Consider the following 5,244-nt stretch of genomic DNA (forward strand, 5'->3'; position numbering starts at 1 on the left):
CCCAAGGATGACTCTCTTTGTAGTGTGATATGCCATTGCTCATCTTTTAAGACTCAAGCATCTCTGCATCTCCAACAATGTGCTGGCTAAAATGGCCTCAGCCAGGAGATTGTCACCTTCCCCTTTCCCAATTTGATTTTTACATGTGCTAACTTCATAAGGCTTGAGCAAGACCTTCTGATCTGCATGGAGGTCCATACTATTCTGTTTTTTTCCACTGCTGTAACTCAATATATGGACAATACATATGTATTTCTAGAGTACTTCTAAATTTGAGCTTGGAAGGTTGCCTTTGACACCTGTTTGTGTGTCTCCATCTATGAAGCCAATAACATTCCATCTGAGTTTGAGATGTTTAATTCCTCCCCCAACTTACCCTTCCTTCAGTACCTAAGAAACCAAATTCAGCTCTCTTTTGTTCACTTAAAGCTATCATCTGATCATTTTACAAGGTGAAAATGCTAATTCCCATCCTCTAAATTTCAGGTCATAATGATTGTTCATATTTCTTCATTATCTTTAATATGCAACTGTCAGAATAGAATATTCATGAATAATTCTTCCTTCTGGAGGTTTCCTGAAATGGGCTCCACTGTCTTTATAGAGAGCCCCGGACTATGATTTTTACACAGCATAACTCTGCTCTTTGCTATGTCAGTATCCTCTTCCTATCCCATTCCTGTGCTCTCCTCTGATGGATAGTTAGATGTTGCTTCACAATGCCATTGATTCCCCATCGTGTCTTTTGTGTATTCTCCTTGTATTTCAACTTTAGTAACATCTGCGGACTCATCTAACTTCATTTATCTTTTCCCCTGACGTATAGTGGTGTTTCCTGACTAATTTGTGATCAAAATGCTTCTTTTTTCATATTACATCTTTAATTTTTTCTATTTATCTTTTTACACTTTACCTTCACTCTGGAAATTTTCCACGTCTTCATGAATAATGTTCAAGTTTTCTACTACATCATTCAATGTAATCGGTGTAATTGTTTTTTATTTTCTCTGGAAATTCAACTATCTGGATCATCTCTATATGCACTTGGGTTGCTTATCCCTTGAGTATGCTAATCTTTGCATCCTTTTGATTGTGATTTTTATTTAATTCACATAATTATTTCTAGAGACAGGAGAGACTGATTCATATCCTGTTTATGCATGGGCTTGGCTCTTCTGATTTCTTTCTTTCATGAGATGTTCTGTTCAATCTGCCCAGGAGGTAGGCTGGTACATAGTTATGTGTTTCTGTGATCTTCTCCACATCATTGAAAGCTTCACATTTGTCTTGACACAGACTGCTGAGTCTTATGCTTGGGCTAGGCTGCACTGCTAAGTGGAAGTCACACTATGTGTGTGTCCTGGCATCAATAATTCCTTTAGACCTGCATCTCATGTGGACCCTTGCTCTTTACTCTTAAATAACTCTCTACAAAACTACAGTACTGCTTTTGGTACTTAGCACCAGCACTGCTTCATCACGCTAAAGTAGTGCCAGCCATCTTGATGCAGCTTTTCTTTAAAGACATACCTATGTACCTGAGGCTAAAAAACAGAGTTTTCTCTGTACTCCTGCCCTCCCTGACTCATGATGGCTGCACTTTATTTCATGACTGCAATAGGTGATGTGTGAATATGTGTGCTATCTTTTTCTTGATGAGGATTTGTGCTTTGTGTCCCATAGAGTTGAGAATCCTCCGTGCAAGAGTCTTTCTGCCTCCCACCCACTTCGGCATGCAGGCAGCATTTGCTAATCTTTATCCATCAAACCTGTGGAAGTTTACCTGAGCTCCAGGAAGCATCTTACCATCCATTAAGGGACCTGACCTCAGAGTCACAGATTGCCTCAACTCTTTCTTAGAAGAACCTCTTAGAATCTAATATAAAGTACTTGCAGGTAATAATGGTCCCAATTCAGTCTAGGGCCCACCGTTACTTTAAACTATCAAGTTTGTTCACACTCCACTTTTAAGAGTTTAATGAAATCTTAGCTGTATTCCTCTTGTACACTTTTGTAATGCCAAGTATGGAAAAATCTTATTTCTCATTGATAGTATTAGATAGTCTTGATAACTTAGTGTATGTAATTGCCTTGAAACTTCAGTTCTCTGATAGGCTGAAGGAAACTGAAAAGTGTACAGATTGAATGACCCTTTTTTATTGTGGAGGGGGTATATTTATGTAGTTCCCTATATCTTAAACAGAGACCTTCCACATCCTAGTTTTTCATTGTGGAAATGTTTCTAAAGATAAATGATATTTTTAATAAGGCATATCTTTTATTTGAAAAGCAGATAAATATATCCTCTATGCCAATGATCTTAAAATCATTTTTTCACTAAAGGACAATGGCACAGTTACATTGTATCACATATAATTTTGAAATAATGCATTTGTGGCATCCATTATATTTATAAATGGAACTTTATTTGTGGAATCAACTGTGTCAAAATTAGACACAGTATATTCTTTATGTTACTTTTTCTAGTCTGGATGAAGTTGGTACAGCTCATCAATTGTTTTATTTTCATAAGTCAATTTTTTTTCGGAGTTTAAGATCTTTACTGTCTTGGAATGTCCTTAGAAGGCTCTGTCATTGGACAAGCAACAGAGTAAAAACCCCAGAGTCTTTTCTTCAAAATAAAGAGGGAAAGGATGGGGCGGAAGCAACTATTCAAACTTTGTCTTCTTTCCTTGTGACTTGAAGTCTACCCCTCCTCCTCTTCCACCTCGGAAGCCACCTCTGCCTCACAGCCTCCCCAGCCTCTTCCGCCAAATCTGCCTCTTCCGCCAAATCTGCCTCTTCCACCTCTGCCTCCACCTCAGCCACCAGAGCCACCTTCACCCTTAGGGTTGGCCCAGTTCAAAGTAACTTTGTTTCCATCAATTTCTCTACCTTGCATGGCCTCTGTGGCAGCTTTGGCATCTTCCTCACTATTGAAGTCTACAAAACCAAACCCTTTAGAAGAACCAGTTTCCAGATCAGTGCCTATTCTTGCACGAACAGAGCCCTCAAATGATTCTTTTAAGGTCTCTTCAGTGGTATCCTCAGACAGACTTTGACAAACAGAGTTTGGGATGGCTGACTTCCCTCACTGAGTCCCTGCAACTCCAGCCTGATTGTTCAGTCCTCAATTTCCATTTTATTACAGAAATGTAAAGCTTCTTTAGCTTCTTCAAACTGAGCAAATTCTATAAATGCATATCCTTTAGATTTGCCAGGTGGTTTCTGGGGTACTTTGATAAAAGTTGTTTTCTCAAATACTTTCTGAAGAGTTTCTTCTGTTACACTGTAGGAAAGGCTACTTAGAACCAAAGTCTTTGAGTCACCACTCCAAGTGCTATTCTTCCCTGGTCTCTCTTGCCTCTGTTCTTTCTCTCCAGTACAGTATCATGAAACAGATCGCCATCCATTTCTGCCCCCCCCCCCAACTTTTCTTTCAAGTTTTTCTGTGCATCAGCCTCAGACTTAAATTCAATATAAACAATCCCTTTACTTTTCCCATCCTGGCTGACTAATCTGATCTCCATGGCATCTTCAAACACTTCATTTAATTCGTCTTCAGTGATGTTGAAAGAGAGGTTTTTGGCTAAAAGTGTTCTTGCAGCTCGAACTTTCTTCCTTTCGGTTTTTTCTAGTTTAATTTCATCGCCAAGCACTTTTAAACCAGTGAGCATTCCAAGGATTTTTCTAGATCTTCAGCAGACTCAAAGTCCACATAACCAAATTTCCTGTTGGTATCAGTTCTGACATCCACAACAGCAAGATCATTTGCAGCAAAAAGTTCACCAATGGAGACTTTTAATTCAACAATAGACTTGTTTGGATTAAGGTTTCCAATGAACAGATAGAAAGATGTGGTTGGTTCTGAGACTTCTGCTTTCTGTTTCTTGACTTCAGGGACTTCTTTCTGCTTGGTATCTCCTTCTCCCATTTTCCAGGTGCTGCTTAAACAGGTTCTTCCTCCTCCTCTTCCTCCTCCTCTTCTTCCTCCTCTTCTTCCTCCTCCTCTTCTTCATCATCATCTTCTTCTTCTTCATCCTCTTCATAGTCATCTTCCTCCTCAGCCACACTCTTTGCTTTCACAGGAACAACTTTTGCAGGAGCCTTTTTTCCCTTTGGCTGGTGTGATCTCCATAACTTCTTCTATCTTCCTCCTCTTCATCATAACCATCATCATCTTCATCATCGTCATCATCTTCCTCATCCTCATCCTCTGAGGCAGGAGCAACAGGAGGTATTTTGCTGGCTTCACTCCATTTACTACCAGTAGCTGAAATTCATCCTCTTCCTCATCATCATCCTCATCACTGTCATCTTAATCCTCTTCATCTTCATCCTCATCACTGTTTTCCTTCTTGGCATTCTTACCGTTCTTAGCCCCCTTGGCTGGAGGACAGCTTTCTTTTTACCAGGAGTTGGTACCAATGTTTTTGCTTATATGGCTCCCTTCTTACCAGGTGTTGGAACTACTTTGGTTGGTGTAAAAGCTGCTTTTTCAGCTGGTGTGGGAAGCACAGCCTTTTGTTTGTTTGTTTGTTTGTTTGCTTGCTTGTTTGTGAAACCACCTTCTTTGCTGGAGTTTTGGTAGCCTTTTTTGCCTTTTTTTCTGAGGGATGACAGCCTCCTCTTCTCCACTGCTGCTATCTTCATCGTCTGACATTCCTTCTTCTTCACTATCTTCTTCCACCTCCTTTGGGGGAGGAGCCATTTTCTTGAACTCATAATGGGTTTTGCCAGCCTTTGCGAGTTTCACCATGATGGTGGATTGTGGCTGTGTGGAGAGCGAGCAGCTCAGAAGAGCTTAGCTGAACCCACAGGAAGTCGACGACTGCAGCAGCAGGTATTAAAGACTTCAGAAGTCGTTTTTGATAAATTTGACTTTTTTGTTTCCAAATGAAAGTAAGTCCTGGACCAGTAATTCTGGATGTGATCTGAGAATAAGAGCAGAGACAGAGACAGAGACAGAGAGATAAACAGAAATTATATTCTTATCGGAATATCCTGAATATGCTTCTTCATTAGCGGCACACAATATTTTTTAATTAACTCACTGGTAATCCATGCCACACAGTTGCGTACCTTACTGAAATTCAGGATACACGCTCTTCTATTTAATCTGTTCTTGCTTTCTTTTAGTTCCTATCAGATTTTTTTTAATCTTAATATATACTGTGTCTCTTTAAGGAACACCATAAATCTTTTATTTGAGGAAAGAGCAGATGCAAGATTAACTCTTTAGAT

At 39.6% G+C, this 5,244-nt stretch overlaps 1 pseudogene; it reads right to left on the minus strand.

Annotated features, from left to right (window-relative positions):
• Positions 1–2,516: 2,516 nt before the first annotated feature.
• On the minus strand, positions 2,517–4,876 carry LOC127689630 (nucleolin-like; annotated as a pseudogene).
• Between the last annotated feature and the right edge of the window lie 368 nt (positions 4,877–5,244).

Source organism: Apodemus sylvaticus, chromosome 7 (genome assembly GCF_947179515.1).
Source record: "Apodemus sylvaticus chromosome 7, mApoSyl1.1, whole genome shotgun sequence".
Lineage (NCBI taxonomy): Eukaryota > Metazoa > Chordata > Mammalia > Rodentia > Muridae > Apodemus > Apodemus sylvaticus.